General features: G+C 49.5%; 1 protein-coding gene across 2 annotated transcripts in view; it reads left to right on the top strand.

The window, feature by feature from the left end:
* MEGF11 (multiple EGF like domains 11) overlaps nucleotides 1-18,854 on the top strand; it is a 327,464-nt gene that overhangs the window by 226,024 nt on the left and 82,586 nt on the right. The gene's annotated exons all lie outside the window — the stretch shown is intronic.

The following is an 18,854-nucleotide window of genomic DNA, read 5'->3' as shown; positions in this document are numbered from 1 at the left end:
ATTCTGCTCAGCGACCCCAACCTCTGCTTTGGAAATGCCCACACTCTGCCACTTTATTTTACCGTGACATCTCTCCTCCCTGGACAGAGTCACCGGGTTTTCAATCACAGATGTCAGCTGGGTCACTGGGTCTTGAGTCACAGCCTCATAGCCCAGGCCACATCTCCCTTCCTTTCTCTGCCCCTTTCTTCTCATCCCCACAATCTGCTGTCCCCCAGCCCCTTGGAAGGGGCCCCCAAGGACACTCCTTCCTCTCAGAATGAGGTGCATGGCCCCCCATGCCTCCCAAGAAGTACCGTCAAGGGACCGGTCTTCCTTCGGAACCAGTAATTTACTGCACTTGTGTGCCATAAAAAAAGTTAGTTTGAAGTGTTCTCTAACCAACTTAATTACCACGAGCCTCCTTCTGAAGATCGTTCCAGCTAGTTGAATATTAATCTGCAATTCAAAGAGTCCCCAGGCACAAATTGCAAGATCTCGTACACGCAAGTAATTAAGACCATAAGTAGACAGACTCCAAAGAACCAGAAATTTTCTCCCAGAATGCAAGAGCGAAAAGCTCTTACGAACTTCAGGTTACATTGCTGTCCTTCTCATTAGCCTTCCAGCTCACCTGGCAGGCCAGGCCGGGACAGGACTGCAAGTTTTGTTATTTCATGGGTTCTGGAACAGGCAATATTCTTTGATAGAGGCAGTGTGATTTAGTAGAAAGAGCACTGGACTGGGAGTCCAGGGACCTAGTTTATAGGCACCCTGTGACTCTTTTACCATAGGCAAGTCACTGTCCCTCCCTGAACAAGAGCATCCTGATCTATAGAAGAAGGGAGATATACCAGACTGTAAGTCCTGTGGGTCAGGAATCAGGTGCATGTGGGCACGTGGTGTGTGTGTGTGTGTACACTCACGCACATGCATCTGTACCTGTGTGTGCATGACTTTATTTTCCTAAGGTTGTTCCAAGTATGGGCTTGGCTATTACTTGATGCTAAACTTTGCATAAGCCTCATGCTAATAATGCCATTTGTTAACTCTGCCGTTAGCATTAGGAGGTGGCCTGAAGTGCCTGGTGACTCACCTGTGCTGACCTATGGGTCCTCAACTTAGCGCACTCAGTGCTGGCACCATGGACCCCTCAGCCCCAGGCAGGTCAGCAGTGTGAAGCCACTGAATCAGAAGATGAATTAGGCTTACTGATAGCCATGAGCCAAGAGAGAAAGAATTCAAACCAGACTAATAGAAGGAGTGTGTTGAAACCCAGCTCCTGGGGTGAAGGAGACTGAGGGGCTGTGTTGGCTGGTAAGGCTGGATCTGCAGGCTCAAATTCCTCTGCTTTTCAGGAAAAGCATGAAGGTCCCTTTCCCATTGTGTGTCCACATGCACAGACTCTACTTTCTTGGACACTGGATAGGCCGCCACTGGGGAGCTGTCCTTGGCTCTTTCCCAGCCCGGGAGCCCACCTCTCTATGCTCACTGTTCTGGCCTTTAGAAAGGACTTTTATACACAGGTTACTTAATGTCATTCAGATATCTTATTCCTGGGATATAGACTGGAACAAAAAGCAGAATGACAACAGCAATTAATTTTCCTGTCGAGGATGCCAGCAGTAGGGAGGTAGTGGGGCTGGAGCCAAGGAGCTCAGTGAAACACCAAGATTCTGAATTCACAACCCAGTCTCTGTCTGCAGTCTCTGGGGCCCACTGTGTATAAATCATGACCCCTTCGGGGTTTAGCCACAGGTGCAGGAGAGGAGGGAAGCCTGGTTACTCTCTGGACTTTGATGGTTGGCCCTTGTTGGCTCGGCTGCTTCTCATTTCCCTCAAAGAGCTCTAGGCCAGTGTTGCTTTAGCTCTGTGGGCTCAGACAACTCAGGCAGAAGCCCAGTGCTTGGGTATGTTGTACATTTTAGCTGGCAGGGACCAAGTCCCATCCTTCACTTTAGAGATGTGGAAGCTGAGGTCATGTGGTTGAATAGGGTAGAGCAGAGGCTAGAATACCCATCTCTCACTTCCAGCTCAGCATCTCTCCTCTGCCCATTCAGCCTCCCCCTTCCCAGCCCTCACAGTGATAACAAAATGAGTGCAGGTGTGTGATTCTTCTCCTCATCCTTATCCAACTTATAAGGTCAAGCCTTGTTGTCTCCATTTTTGTAGTTGATAAATACTGAGACTGACAAAGGATAAATACCAAGCATCATACAGTGCTACAGGTTAGCAAGCCCTTGTCACCCAAGACTTCATTTTATTCTTATAGCCATCCTTGTGGGTAGACTTGAATATACCCATTTTCCGCCAGACAAAACTGAGGGTTGGAGAAGTAAAATGACTTTCTCAGGGTCACACAGCTAGTCAGTGGGTAAGTTGGACTTGAGTCCAGCTGCTGTCCACTATGTGAACAGGTTAGTGGCAGAGAGCCAGGACTAGAATGTGGGCCCTGACATTCAGCCCTCAAACCCTTTCTTTTGTCCTACGAGGACCCCATTTCCCTACCCAATGAGACTGCCCCTCAGCTCACTGAGTCCAAATAACACCACACCACTTAGAGATGCTTCACTACCCACCTCCACTCTGAAATTCTGTGATGCTTGCAAATGTCAACAGACATCATCTGAAAAGGTTTTCATTTACCCACAAGGAAGCCAACAGGACAGTTTTTCTCTAAACTTTCTCAGGAGTTCTCTCAGCTTAACTCAACCCCCAACACTTACTTCCTTCTTTCCTTCCCACCCTGAGAGATAGTTCCACTTCATATTTACTGGAGTGGGAACCATAATATTATTACCAATTAATAATTCTCTTGCACTTAAGTGTTTTCAGAAGCATGTTTTCAAGCATTCTATCACCTGGTGCAATTATCTCCACTTGACAGATGAAGAATCAGAGGCTCACTATAATGAAGGGATTTACTGTGGGTCATGAAGGCCTGTCAGTGGCTGATCTAGAACTCAATCCCAAACTTTCTGGTTCCCAGTTCTGTGCTTTTCCGTGTAAGGTTGGGAAAGAACAGGCAAATACTAGCAAAAGGTGGGGATGGGAGAAGAAATTTCAGGAAAGCAAATGCCAGAAACCCCTTTAAGGAGGACTTGTCCCTGTCATTTTGGTCACCAGAATGTCTTGAAAGTTGAAGCATTAATTTGTATCTTAGAGTGACAAGAATGGAAGGAATTGTTCTGATTTCCATGGTCTGTGTTCAGAAGTTTATGTGTGTGGAAGTCAGCACCAAGGACAGCACCTCAGGTCCCAGAGCCCAGAGAATCAGAAGAGTCCTCTGAGGTCACAGAGTCCAACGCTCACCCTCTGTACAAACCACTTTGACAATATGTAGAGCCCCTCTGACCTCTGCTTGAATACCTCCTGTAGTGTGGGATCTCATCACTCCAAAATGCATTGATATATGGTTTGCACTTGGAGATAATATCTGCTGTTGAAGTGGGGGAAGTCAGGGAGATAGGTGGTTACTACTGAGAAGTAGATCACAGAATTCTTTTTTAAATTGTTAAATATTTGTGACATAGAGAAAAATAGAGAAAATAATATGAAAAACACCTACCAGCCAGAGTGAAAAAAATATTAAGATTCACTGTATTTATTTCATATCCTTTTTAAAGAAAGGAAATGTTACAAAAATATTTGAAGCCCCCTTTGTGCCCCTCCCGAGTGAATTTTCCTCCCTCCCTCCCTCTCTCCTCAGGGGCTGTCTGTATGGTGGTGGAGACCCTTCAACCCAGAAAGTTATGTCAGAGCTGAAAGGGTTCCTGGAGGCCTCCTTCTCCAACCCCCTCATTTAGCAGAGTAGGAAAGCAAGCCCTGGAGGGAGGTCTTGACTTAAGGTCTCAGTGGTGGCCCTGAACCCTTTCATGGCCACCATCTTTTCTGTCAGTTCATCCCAGTCTTTGATGTGGGGTGAAACGTGGATTAGTATACCCATTTTTACAGGTCTTTGGGTTGTCCTCTGCCTTTTTAGCTCTCTACCTCAACTCAAAGATATCAAGTGACCCTCTGTTGCATATGGAAATATCAGAGAAATCCTAGTTGGAAGAATTCCTTGTCTCACACACTGTTTTCCATATGAGAAATTTGAGTCACTGAACAGATAACTGAATAATAAGGGAAATCAAACCGACTTGCTTTATGGGGGTTTAGAATGGGATTACGTGGAGGAGGACTCTGGGTGATGGGGCATTGCTTCAGCAAAGTGTGCGGCAAAAAAAGGCAGACTCTACTGGGAACCTGAGTGGGAAGGGTACCTGGAGGGACTGGGAAGTGGGAAGACTGGGCCTGTGTGTGGAGAGTTTTGAATGCCAGGCCCCCATATATCTGGACTTGAGCTTCAGGTCACTGTGGAGCCATGGAAGTGCTCTACACAGGGTGGTGACCTCATGAGATTGGACATTTAGAAAGATTACTCCAGAAGTTAGGCAGAGGTGGGATGGAGGAAGATGCTGGAAGTTGTCACTGGTTTAGACCCTTGTTACAGTCATCTATGGCCACCTAAGCTCAACATTGTTCCTAGTTCACCATGTGACCTTGACCAAATCACTTTCCTTTTTTGGGCCTCTGATTCTTCACCTGCAAAAGGGGAGCACTGGACTAGCTCATTGCTCAGGTGTCTGCCATTCTAATAATTTATAATTACATCTTCCTCCTCACTCTCTGAGAATCATCTATGGGATTCTTAACTCTGAGGCCTATAAATAGTCCAGTTAGCCCTGATCCTTCATAATCATAACTGATGTAGGAAAAGACATTAGGGTTCGAAGCCAGTGGCCAAGAAAGAATTCTTGAGATGTCTTTGGTGCAAAAAGGTGGTTTTATTAAAGCATGGGGACAGGACCCGTGGGCAGGAGCTGCCGCATTGGGGTCATGAGGAGTGGCCCATTATATACTTCCAAGTTGGGAGGGGGTTAGGGTTAGTGTAAGCCTCCCAGGTATTTTGGAAACATGGTTTGCAGGATTCTGAGGGGAGTAACTATTGTTAGGAAAGGTCATTTATTACTGTTTAGTAGAAACTCAGTCATGAGACCCTTCAGATGTATATTGGTGGGTCAAATGCTTGGGGGACATTTGCCAACATGTATCTTGGGGGTAAAAATAAAGGAAGTTTCCAAAGGAATTTTTATATGTTAAAGTAGACTTACAGGATCCTGGGGGTCGGGCTAAGATTGCCCTTTGCCCTTAGCAAAGTATTAACATTGAGGCAGCTGTGTCCCTAGAGGAATGTCACTCTGCCTGTTTCAAGGATTTGTCAATGGGCTGTAGATAGTAAGGAAATTTAATAATTGTTCTTCTGCCTTTGTTTCCCACATCAATAACGGCTACAATTTATTGTTCATTTATCATGTGCTTGGCACTGTGCTAAGTCCTGTGTGATTGCATCGAATTGCTACAACTACTCTACTTGGTGGGTGCCATTATTTTCATTTTACAGATGAGGAAAACTGAGACACAGAACATTTTAGTAACTTGCCCAAGGTCACCCTGCAGAACCATAACTTGAACCCAGGTCCGTTAGCCTCCACATAGCTCTAAATTCCTATGCCTGGCCTTAATGCCCAGCCCCAAACTCAGATCCAGGCCAGGTCCGTATGGTAGTGCCTTCCAAGTTCTCCTCGGTCTACATCAAATCATAAGAGAAATGATTGTTTGGGGCCCTCCTAGGCTTTGTGAGTAACTGGGCCCTGCACCTACCCCCAACCTGGAGAGCTCGGCTAAGGAGCTGGCCTCCTGTTTGCTCATTTTAATAAAATAGTTCTCTCTCCAGAGCCTGAGTGATGACAGGTAGCCAGCTAGAAGTAACTACAGTGTTAACTTTGCCTTGAAATCCTCCGCAAGCTCCTCAGCTGGAGACAGCTTGAGCCATGAGCTCATTAAGCAACAGAAGCCTGTCTCCCTACAGCCTAGATGCAGGCAAGAAAACCTGTAATAGACCTGCTTTTACTTTGAGTTGAAAAGAGCTGTGCTCACCCAATCCCCAGCAACTTGCTTTCAGCCCCCAGTCCACTCCCCCCTCCCAGTATTCAATTAGCTGCCAATTAGGCATCAGGGCTCCCCAGCCCCCTGCCAGCCCCTGACCAGGGACAGGAGAGGACCATAGAGCTCTCAGTCCAGGTTCAAAGACATTTTGATTGTGTGCTCGAGTTTATCCCATCCCTTCACTTGGGCCTGGCTTCCTTTGAAAGTGAAATGTTTTAAAAGGAAAAGAAAAAGAAAACCCCCACACACTGGGGAGGCCTGTTGGGACCCCCCTTTAGTTCAAACATCCAGTTCAGAGGGCTTCCTGATTGCCCTCCCACGGAGTCGGAGTCTCCCGCTCCTGCTTCTCCCACCTTGTCTCCTGGCATGTCCTGGGCTCAGGCAGCCTCACCTAGTCCTCCCACCCCCACCCTTTGGGTCCTAGCCATCACAAGAAGGGAGATGAGAAAGAAAGATGGTAGGGCAGAGGAAAAGGGGGTGAGAGTATGGAAAGAGGCAGCAAAGATGGAAATCAAGACAGAAGTGGAGGGACATCAAGGAGCCTCCTAGTGTCCCTAGAGGGACACTGAGCTACAGAATGGGGGCCACCTTTGTTGTCCTTCAGCTTCCAGGGAATTTGATTCTTGGTAGTGACAGCATCATCTACTGGGCTTTGGATCACTGGGGCAGAGTCCTGATCAGTCCAGCCTGGGGAGGTGTCCCTTCTTCCTCAGTTTCGAAGCGCTTCTTATCCCTCTCTCCCTGCTTATACGAGCCAGACGAGGATGCTAGGTACAGATGTTCGGGTTGTGCACTGCATGGAACAGACATAGAGAAACTTGAGGCTGCTGGGGTGGGCATTCACTCTCTGGCACCTCCCGCTCGCTGTGTATTGTTCCTCTAGCAGTGTCACAGGAGTTTGTCACAGACAGCCTTTGGTTCGTAGAAGTGTGCACTGAGACGTCTGGGGATGTGGGGGGCACATGGGTGGATGTGGGGACCCCAGCCCTCCCAGAAGGCCTGGAGAAGCCTCTCTTACACATAGTGGCACACACTGCCTGGAGGCTGTTCCCAATCCCAATTCTTTCTACACAGGCCCTGAGGTCCCTTCTCCTTTGAGCTCTCTGAAGCCAAATTTCTGTCCCCAAGCCCCAACTCTAACCCTGACCTCTCCCACCCTGTGGTCTCCCTACATACCTCCACTCACTCCCCACTTTCTTGCCTCCAGGTCTTTGCCTGTGCTGTTCTCTCAAGTCTCCTTACTCCTTTCCCTTATGCCTGAGTCCACTTCTCCCCCAGGCAAAGCAAGTCCTACATTCTCCTTAAAGCCCTCCCATCCCCAGAGGCCACTCCTCTTCTGCGCCTCATTTGCAGTGTGCCTTCACTCTCCCCAGGCCTTATCTCCCTGACTTTGAGTGAGACTCCTCATTTGTCTTTTTCATGTGTCCTTTTTCCACCCTCATCCCCATCCCAGGTCCTGAGGACCCCAGGGCAGGAGCCTGGCCATCTTTTCATCCCCAGCTCCTCTAACCATGTCTTAGGTAGATTTGTTGATGAGTTAGTCATTGAATCAATAAACATTAAGACTGAGTGCCTAATGTGCACCAGACAGCACATTGGGTACGGTGCCCACCGTGGGGAACAAAACAGACTGGGTCCCTGCAGCGGATGCTCCTGATTCCCCAGACGACTCAGTGCACACTTCCACGCACCAAAGGCTCTCTGTGACAAACTCCTGCGACACTGCTAGAAGCAAAATACACAGCAAGCGAGAGGTGCCAGAGAGCGAATGCCCGCCCCTGCAGCCCTGAAGCCCTCAATGAAGGGCAGGGCCAAGAGGTCAATGGATAAACACCCTGTCTTCCTTGCCCCTTGGCGGGGGTACCCTAAGCCCCATTCTCCTTTGTCTCCCAGAGATGCAGGTGGGGCTTCATCTCCCTTCCCTTCCCTTCCCCATGGAATCACCTCTGGGTCTGCCTCTGGGGAAACCCAGACCAAGTCCCTCCCCAAAGGAATTTTCAGCCAGGTGATGACAAGGATGACCCATTATTAATGCAGCTACCTAATGAATTTACCCCTGCATATAATGTGATGCCTCGGGGTGTCTGTGTAGCTCAGTTGGTTAAGCATCCAACTCTTGATTTCGGCTCAGATTGTGATCTCATGGGTTTTGAGGTTGAGCCCCACGTTGGGCTTTATGCTCAGTGGGGGGTCTGGTTGAGATTCTCTCTCTCCCTCTCCCCCTCTCCCTGCTTGTGCTCTCTCTCTCTCTCAAATAAATAAATCTTAAAAAAAATAATACTATGCCTCTGTCGCTGACTTTAAGAATTTATCTCCACATTTTCTCGAAGGGTTTGTCCAATAGTACTGAGCACCTCCTATTGTGAGTCATTGAATGGTGCAAAAGTACTTTCTATCCTGACCACAGCCCTCTAAGGCATGCATGAACCTCATTTTCTACGGGAGATGAGGAAGCTAAGCCTCAAGGGATAACGTAGCTTGTCAGATGCCACACAGGTGATAAGAGGCAGCAATGGGATTCGAACCCAGTTCTGTGTGATTCCAAAGCTCGGGGGCCTGATGGGTAAGCATCCATCTCAATGCTAGGCAAATAAACAGTAGGCACAATGGATTTAGAATGAGGTGTGGAGCCGGAAGTTTCCTGAAACCTTGTCTAGGGAGGAGCATTTAATCTGAGTCTTAATGGATAAGGGGGCTTGGGGAGGTGGGGAAGCCTCTCCCTGTTTGGGGTCTGCAGGGCCTCAGGGAGTGACTCCCATGCGGAGGACCAGGATAGGTGCTCTGGAGGAGGCTGCGTGCCCCCCAAGACAGAATGAGGGGTGCTAAGGGCCTGTAGCACTTTTTTAAGTTAAGCTCATTAGATTCCCTCTGAAGTCCCAGGCCCCGAGGAGCTCAAGGGATGTTCCAGAAGCATAGAATGTGGATGTCCTGCTTAATGAAGCTTGCTGCCGCTGCCTGCTATGGGCCATGCCTGTGGTCATCAGAAATCCTAAGGGTCATTAACCCCGTCCTGTTTGCTCATGTGCCGCCCGTGTTCCTGAGCGGCCAACTGACTGGGACATCAGCGGCCAGAGTGGCCCTATCCTTCCCTGCAGCCCTGGGCTCCTCCCCACGGTTCTCAGCTGCACAGGGGGCCCGCCGACCCTGTGTCCAGCCCTCTCACCTTGCCAGCTTCTGGCGAACACGGCACCCACAGTTAGTGATGGGTGAGACAGGCTTCAGGAGTCCCTGCTTGGCGCCCAGAGACATAAATAACAGTAAGGGGAGCTATATTTAGCAAGGCCTCCGCCTCTCCTGGGGGGAAAGGGGGGTGTAATTTATGAGATCTCGGCTTGTGTACAACTGTCAGCACATTTTCTGAATCACCTGGATGCCAAAGTGTACTTAGCTGCCCTGACTGGTTCTCCTCCCCATTCATCCCCCTCCCCAGCTGTCTCCTGCCTGGCACAGGGGTGGGGAGACCTCATTGGCAGCAGGTGGTGCTGTGAGCAAATCTTTCCCCCCATACTCTTCCCCCTTCTCTCGCTCCCCCTCCCCTCTTCCTTTCTAAGCCAGGAAAGTCCTGGCTTGCCCAGGATGATGATGAGGGACCATGTCCCTCCTGGTCCAGGGTTGCAATTCCTGCTCACAGGGAAGTCCTGCTTTATGACTGTCATTGAGTCATGATAGAACCCTTCAGGAGCTTCCCATCGCTCTGAAAATCCCGGCTCCCTGCCAGGCCACGTGTGGTCTGGCCCTGTTGACTCACGCTGAGCCCTTTCCCTTTCTGATTGCTCTCACGGTGTCCCAGCTGTGCTTCCCCCATCAGTGCCTTGACTCAGCTCAGCCTTGCCCCACCTCAGGACATTTGTCCATGCTCTTACTTTTACCTGGAAGGCTTTGACCTCCCACTCTTCCCACAACTGCCTCCTTCCCATCCTTCCTTCAGCTCTCCGCCTAAATGACACCTCCTCAGAAAGGCTCTCCCAACTGAAAGGATGCCCCTGTCTTTGTTTACTATCAAGCTCTTATTGGGACCCTTCATACCCTTACTGCAACTTCTAATTACATATTAACTTGGTAATCCATTTGCTTGTTTGGCAAATATTTATTGAGCATCTACTAGAGACCAGATACAACAGTCAAAGGAGCCCTAAAGGAGCCGATATTCTAAAGGGAGCCCCAGATAATTAAAAAGATGAAAATAAATATATGATGCAGTGATTATATAATATCAGATTGAGTAAGTTCTAGGGGGAAAAAAAAAAGCCAGGGGGATTGGGGAGAGAACTTAGTGATGAGGAGGCACCATTTGAGCAGAGGCCAAAGCAGAGGCCTTTATTTGCTTATTGTCTCTCTCTGCTGCTGGACTATTAGCTCCGGGAAGGTTCTATGGGTTTAATTCCCCACTTGATCCCCAGTGTCTGGCACATAGTAGGCGTTGGATAAAGTTTTACAGAGTGAAGGAACAAATGGACAGTTCGCACACCTCCTACTGCAGCCACATGTCTCTCCTTGGCTTCCTCCTTAGCAGATCCTAGGAGCAGCCAGTCCCTGCCCTTGATAATAACTCTCAATAGACGGGAAGGCCATTTGTCACTTGCCCTCAGGCCTCCTCTCTCCAGGGAGACCAGAGGTCCTCGCCCAGCAGTGATAGATAGAGTGTCCTCTGACTGGCAGGCCCAGCTGGGAGCTACCCTCAAAGTCCCTCCCTGTAACAGGGACAAATGGACCATGACACAAATGACATCAATACCAACAGACGCCAAACATCAAAGAGCTATGGCATGCTGCTGATAGGGAGGCTCTGTGTTAAATGACCCCACTGGGGAAGCGGTACCAGGGAGAACGGGGGGCTGGGATCAGAGCCTGAAGACCCGGAGTCTCAGCTCTCCTGCTAACTAGACCAGTAGCCTTGGGCAAGCCGCTTCACTGCCCTGGGCTTCAGTCTCTCCATCTGAGCAATGGGATTGCCAGTCTTTGCTTTGAATACCTATCAACATAGAGGTCATTTAGAAGGTCAAAAGTGTACCGACAAACAGGGTTATTCCAAATAGTGATTGCACAAAGACTTGGAAGAATGGTTGCATAACGTGAGGCAAACCTGCATTCATTGTCCTCGTTGCGAAAATTCTATTCATGCCTGTAATTCGGTGAGCTTCTATGAGCAGAGATTCAGAGCACACACGTGCTCTAAGATTCAACACTGGGCTTCCTCCTTTGGGTTTGCTTCTCTCCACATACCTGTCTGGGTCTTTGTCCCTTATAGTTCTTCCACGTGACTCAGAGGGTTCAGAGAGCCCGAAATGGAAGACATCTTGGGGATCATCTTGTTCCACTCTCTTTATTTTACAGTGGGGGAAACAGAGGTCCAAAGAGGGGATGCAGTTTGTCTAAGATGGCACAGAAACTCAGCCGAGGGGTCTGGTTAGCCCATAGCTCCCAGCTGGAGCTGGGGGCCAGAAGGGGATGGAGGCTATGGCAACATCTGGACGCTCTGCTTACGCAGGGCATTACCTCTCTGTCTCAGTTTCCTCATCTGGAAATGGAGATTGTAGGACTGTTGGGGGGATTAAATAAGATAATTGTGGAGCGCTCAGACAGTGCTGCCCATTGGCTGCTAGGCGCTGGCTAGAACAGCAGGTTCCGATGCAGCCGCAGGGCCGTTCTGATTGGTGGGGGCCCTGCTCCGCCAGTTAGTAATCTTGGTGTCACCTTGGTTACCTTCATCATTCCCAAGTTCCTGGTGTCTTAGGCAACACAGCAGCCCCTTGGAGTCCACATGATCAAATAACTTTCTGACCATGAGGGGAATTAAACACAGACTTTGAAAGGCAAAAAGGATCTTGGATTGGGGTTTTACCCCCCTTCCCCCCACCCCCATGCCAACCTCGAGCTGCTTAAGACTTTGTCCTTATGTGAAAACCCAGCAAAGCCCACAGCAGCTCTGAAGGCCCTGGTATGGCCCCGACCCCTACCCCACACACAGGACCCCTCTGGACTCCATGGGTCACTGCTTGACACCCACCCATCTGGACTAATCCAGTCCAGGGAGATGCTGAGGCCTGGAAGGGTGGTACCTTGCCCAGAGCCATGACAGGCAGGGAGAGGCTCTTTCCACCAGACCAGACTTCACTGTTTGGAGAAAGTTAGGATGACGCGGAATGATAGAAAAATGGTAGGCAAGGGTGTGGAATGAGTTCACTTCTCATGGGAAACCAGCTTGGACCCCGTGACCTTCCTGTGTCCTTTCCCACCCCAACTGTGAGTTCACCTCCCTCAGAGCTCACAACTGGGGCTCCCATCCCACACTCTGGAGCTTCACCACATTCCCTTTGATCCCCCACAGCCCTCCTCCCATCCCCAGCCCAGAGTTTGCTCAGGAGCTTTGAACGTGAGGTGAGGGCTGGGCCACGCTGGGGAGGGTGCAGGGCCAAAGCGGTGGTCCCCCCAGCAGGTCTGTGGTGCCTTTGCTGCTGCCTCTGAAAGCTCTTCCAAAGAGGTAATTCCTTTGTGCACAGACATGACTTATGAGGCTTTCTAGGCAAATTGTGGAGATAAATGGTCTTTGGGGCGGGGAAGCTTCAAAGGCAGTGATACAGGCAGATCAGAAGGAGCCAGGCAGCCAGGAGCTGAGCCTCATTAAAAGCCTGTGGAGGTGGGGGGTTGGGGGGCGTAGGTTTTAAGCAGAGCTGAGGACACAGCTCTGGTCCGCCCGTGGATCCACTTGGGGACAGCCCCCAGCTTACCTCTCACCCCGGGCCTCGCTGACCCCATCACTGAAATGTATGAGCCAGAAGCGCCGGGGTGGCCAAGGTACATTTATCCCAGAGCGGAGCACAGCCTAGGGCTGAGGGGCGGGACGGTGCATGCGTTCCAACCTGGGCTCTGGAAGGGAAGGGACTGGCGGTGCCAGGAGCCCATGGATTCCGCAGCAGCCTGTCTGCTCAGCATGGCCTAGAGGCCTCACGTGAGTCCCAAGTCTCACCCTCTCCTGCCGCTTGCCTGCCGGTGACCTAGATGGCTCCCTGCCCTCTCTGGGTCTCAAGATCCTCTTCTGTAGGAGAGCACAGGTGTACATGTACCCCGTGTTCCAGCTCTGCCACGTCATGCCTGATACTCTGTAGTTCAAGGCATTTGTGTTAAATGTCCCCATTCAAGAAACAGGCCAGAGATCGCTCTGGCTGAGAGGTCATGAGCTAGTCACCTAACCACACCTAACCTTGCTTCCTCCCTCTGTAAAATGGGGATAATTCTCGCTAACCTGAGGAGTTGTGGCTGGAATTGAACAAACTAGGTATTACAAAGTACCCAATGCCTAGTTTTCTTTTTCATCACATGCAATATCGTGGCATTCTATATCCAGAGCTGTCCCTGCAAAGTTGATAAATTTGACTTTTATACCTTCCCATCTCCTCTCTCCAAAAGTAGACAGACAGACACACACACACACACACACACACACACACACTCACTTCCTAATCTGGCTCCCAGGTCTGCTAACTGCCACTCAGATGTTAACAGATAACTGGGAGTATTAGTGGCTCGTATTGCCTCATGTTGTGACTGACACGCACACCCCTCACACAAACATGGGTGATGTGCATTTCAGTGCCTGCACATCCTGAGGAGTGGAGTCCTCATGGTGGAATGCAGGCAGACTTGGCGGTATCTTGAAGCCAGGGCCCAGCACGGGCCTCCAGAGCTTCTTTCCACAGCAAGACGGGGGGGCCCTGATAGAATGGAGTTGCTGCATCTCTCCACTCCTTCCTGATATTTTGATGGCTTGATGACATCTGGTTAGAGTGGACTTAGGTGCCTGGAACTGTGGTTGAGGCCATGGTGATGGAAGTGAGGAAGGTGATGAGCCGAAGTGACTGCCTTTGCTTGGGGCTTTTTAATGTACCAGCTGGCTTCGTTCCCTCCTCCTGCCCTGCTACCTCAAGACCCTCCTGGGTCTCCTGACCCCTGCACGGACAGTGGGGCACCCTCCCTGATTGTAGCTGCCCCGCATAGCCTGACCAGCATCTGCTAGTCATTCCATGTCCCAATGGGTCCACGTTTCCCATTTGCTTGTCTGCTTATCAAACTAACTGTGGGCTTCTCAGCATCTAGAACAGAGTAGGCGCACCCTAATTGTTTGACAAGCGATAAATGAACCTAACTCATCTCCCAAAAGTCAATACGGTGGGATGCAAAGAGCCCTAGATCAACATGGCCAGCTGGTTTCCAGTCTAGCTCTTCACTGCATTAGCTGTGTGGCTACAGGCAAGACAGTCTCTCTGGTCCAGAGTTTCCTGACCTGTAACGTGTTTAGAGAAGACCCCTAAAGCCTAGCAGTAAGAAAGGCAGGCTCAGACTCTCAACTCTGCCTTTTGTCATCAGGGGTGATTTTGTCCCCAAGGGGACATTTGTCAGTATCTGGAGACATTTTCAGTTGCCACAATTGTGGAGGAGGGTTTGCTGCTGGCATCCAGGGGGTGGGAGCCAGGGGTGCTGCTAAATGTCCTACACAGGACAGCCCACACAACAAAGAATTTTCTGGCTCAAAATAAGTGCCCAAATCTATAAACCTCAGTTTAGTTATTTAAAGTCTCTGAACCTCAGTTTTCTCAGTTGGAAAATGGGGTAATAATCCCACCTTACATGGTTCGCCTCAAATCCTCTTTGGAACAAGGCAAGGGACGAAGAGGGGGCACCAGGCCAGAAGAGGAACCAGAGTGAATAACCCGGGTGAGGACGCCCCTGACCCACAGGAGCGTGCAGGGGGCGGGGGTTTTCCTGCGCACGCGTGTTTCTCCCTCGGCTCCTGCGCCCTGGGAAACCAGCAGGACGTGGAGGTGCGCTCCGCATCCCCAGCAGCCACTGTGAGTCCCGCCTCCCTTCAGAGGCTTACAGGAGATATAGATAATGTGGTTAAATAACAGAGTAAGTAACAAGTGTAATAAATAGATCACTGAGAGCTAATGATACATCATTATAATCCTGTGCTGTCAGCATCTTCTGGCTTAGGGACTGCGTCAGGAGATTTGGGTTTTAATCTATGGCACTTTGGTCTATTAATATTTAATTCCAACAGTCTAAGTGGTGGAAAGATAGGGAGCTGAGCGATGGCTCAGCTCAGAGCCTGAGTAACCACCTCGAATTTTTCTTCTCTACATGAGGACAAACACACGTCTCACCCCTGTCCCCTCTGGCCTGCTTCTCAAGTGGGGACATTTAGCAACAGAGCATAGAATCACATAATATCAAGGCTGGAAGAGACCCCAGAATTTTATCTACTGGTGTCTTGAATGAGAACACCAATGGCACTGGGGAGCATAGCTCTTCATCGTGCAAGACAGTCCCTGATCGTTCATGACAACTTAATTCCTCCCTCCCCCCATTTCCAGATGCTCTCTTGGGGAGGGTGACCTACTCTAAGCACAAACCACTGGTCCAAATCTGTCGTTTTACAGATGAGAAAACAGGCCCAGAGAGGGGAGGGGGCTGCCCCAGATTGCACAGCGCCGGCTGTGACTCAGCCTCAATGCACCCTCAGAATTGCGGCTCGGACCTGAAAAGAACGGAGGCACTCAGCCTCTGAGAATTTGTCTGTGCTTTTATTAGGGCAAGTCAGTTGACAAATGACCTCCCTCACTGGGAAGTCACTTTATTTATCAGCTGGAATGGTTTCAGGCCATCTCTGCTTCTTGGCCCGCTGCTTTATAAACCCAGGAGCAATTCCATGACATGTCAGCTCGCCCTCCATCTTCTTGGGGTGGGGGGGCATGGGGAGGTGCTCTGACTATTGCTAAAGGTGAGTGGGGAGACCTTGGCCCAGGCCAGGGCAGCGCAGGGACAGTGGATCCCAGGTTCATTTCTGAACATCTGACCTTCACTTCAGCGGCCAATTCTCCTCCATGCTGGGTCTCAAGATTCCCATCTGTGGAATGGAAAGAACCATGTATCTGTCCCATCCCACCTCGGGCCCAGCATCCACCTGCCCATCTCTGGGAAGACCAGTGAGAATGCAGGTCACCAGGATGGTAGTTCTTGTCAGCTGCTCTTTTTTTTTTTTTTTTTAAAGATTTTTATTTATTTATTCATGAGAGACACAGAGAGAGGCAGAGGGAGAAGCAGGCTCCCAAGGAGCAGAGAGCCCGATGCGGGACTCGATCCCAGGACCCTGGGATCATGACCTGAGCCGAAGGCAGACGCTTAACCATCTGAGCCACCCAGGCGCCCGTCAGCTGCTCTTTTTAAAAGGACCTATGCTTGGACCCCTTCCACTCCGGAATAATTAAATCAGAATGTCCAGGGGTGAAGGCCAGGCATGATTGTTTTTTTTAAAACCTCCCAGGGTGATGCTAACGTGCAGCCAGGCCAAGAACAACCCTGAGGAAATGAATCCTCATAAGCAGCCGAGAGAAGGCTCTTTGGTCGCTGGAAAAGCCCTGGCCAGGCACCCTTGTCAGATGGCTGACGGCTCTTCCTGGGCCCAGCTCTGGGCCGGACGCTGGGGGAGACTGTGTGCATGTGGGTGACAGGGCAGCTAGGAACAAGGGCACACCCCAGCTCCCCCCACTCCTCCCGCTGCAACCCACAGAACAGGGGTGACAAAAAGCAGTGGTCAGCCAAGTTATTCCTAACAGAGAGAGTCAATGAAGGCATGAAAACATTGTTGTGCCTTTAATAAATGATCTTCAGGGACTCAAAAAATACTGTACCCCAGTGTTTATGACAGCATTATCCACAACAGCCAAAAAGCGGAAACAACCCAAGCGTCCATCGACAGAGAAACGGATAAGGAAAATGAGGCATATTTAGACAATAAAATAATACCATTGAGCCTTAAAAAGGAAGGAGCTTCTGACATGGGCTCCAACACGGATGAACCTGGAAATATTATGCTACTTGAAATAAGCCAGTCACAAAAAGACTAATACATGGTTCCACTTATACGAAATATCCAAAATAGGTGAAGTCAGAGAGACAGAAAGGAGATAGGAGGCTACCAGAGGCTGGTGGGGGAGGAGGGAACAGGGAGCTGTGACTTAATGGGTGCCATTTCTGTTTGGGGTGGGGGGATGGAAAAGTCTGAGAAATAGTGGTGACAGTTATATAACACCGTGAATGTAATTAATGCCACTGAATCATATGCTTAGAAATGATTAAAATGGCACAAGGTATGTTATATATATTTTACACAATAGAAAAAGTTCTAAATAAATCATCTTGAGAGAATAAAGTTAGGAGAATCAGGGCCAGCCATGGAAAACCTGGGACCTATGACCACCATTCGCACGTACACCAATCCTTGCATAAAAGTACTTGCGACAAACGAGCCTCTGCTTTCTCATCTCTTTGTGAATGATCCAAGGTGGCTGTTTAAGCCCAGGCTGGCTGTCAGTATCCCATGTCCCCTTTCCATCAACACCAGACCGTACTCAGCAGGACAGCAGTGGTTGGGAGCTCAAATGCCCAGTCACTTCCCCAGCTGTGTGACTCTGGACAAGTTATGTCACCTCTTTGGGCCTCTGTTTCCTGATCTACAAAACAGAGATCATAATAGCATCCCTTGCAAATGGGCTGTTGTAGGAATTAAATGAGCCGGGAACACATTAGCCCTGGACCCCGAAGTCTAAAAGAGGTCAGCGGGGAGAGGCACTGGCCGGGAAAGGGGGGTGAGTTGGCCAGCTTGAAGGAATGGAATAAGCCAGGCCCCACAGTAGCTGTCCATAGAAGATACATCCACTTGAAACATCAGCCAAAGCCAGAAATAATGAGAAAGAAACATCTGTGACAGACAAAAAGTGGGTGAGGGGGTGACATTCCAAGGCCAAATTGGAAACAGTTTGTGAGTATCTGCAAAAGAAGGCGCAAAGTCCTGTTGTAATTTTAACGACCATAGTTTTTATTCACCTTCACCAGGAAAGATAATTGACTCGCCACAGCTCTGCCTCATTTCTCTGTCATTGCTGGGAAATGAGGTGTTTTTAAGTGGATTTTCTAGGTAACTGAAGCTTATCCCTGTGAACCCTAACATTTTTTTTTTCATTTAATCACTCTGAGGGGAAATTTATATGGAACGGAGTACACACTTCCCTGCTTCCTTAATCAGAGTATTCTAAATTAAATGTAACCTCTTCCTGTCAACTTGGATTTGTGGGGCTATTTGCCCCTACATTAATGGCTCTTTTAATATAGCATATGCTTTGCTTTTTTTAGTCCAGAAGTGTTTTCTGTTTGTTTCCATGGTTTCCAGCTGTGATATGAAGCTCTTTCTATGTATTTGTAGGAGCTCCATAAAACATACAGACACACAGACACAAATGTACACATGTATGTGTACGTGTGAAAGCCCCTAAGCGTTAGCGCATCGGTTCATGGTAAGTGAATGGCTCTGAATGCCTTCCTGAATGCCCCTTGGGCACCTCAGACTCAGTGACCAAGATTAATGTCATTCTCTTTCCCCCAACGTCATTGCTCTTCTCCTTGTGTTTCCCATAAAGAGTTCAGGTTAGGATTAGTGGCACCAGAGTATCCACCCAGCAGCCCACGCCTAAGCTGGGCTGACAGCCTTCCCCCCTCCTCTTCCTTCCCCCAGTGCCCCATCATCACCAAGTCCTTGCTGCTTGCACCTCATAAATACATCTGGAATCTGTCCCCTTCTGTCCATCCCCGGGGCTACTACCTTAGTCAAGGCCACCACCATCTCTTTGCTACTCTAACAGCTGGTCCCCCGACCCCACTGTCGTGCCGTCTCTCCTGTTCACACATCTGTTCTCACCAGCGCAGTCTTTCTAGGGCCACACCTAATCATGTCTGTCCCCTGCTTGGAGTACATCCAGAGCTTCCCGGCTGCCCTTGCGGGAAGTCAGCACCCCTGAACACAGCTCACAAAACCCTAGACCTTGGACCCT

This window comes from Leptonychotes weddellii, chromosome 9 (genome assembly GCF_054177405.1).
Source record: "Leptonychotes weddellii isolate Sample4059 chromosome 9, ASM5417740v2, whole genome shotgun sequence".
NCBI lineage: Eukaryota > Metazoa > Chordata > Mammalia > Carnivora > Phocidae > Leptonychotes > Leptonychotes weddellii.
The sequence above is the reverse complement of the archived record's forward strand: the minus strand, read 5'-3'. Positions and strand labels throughout refer to the sequence as shown.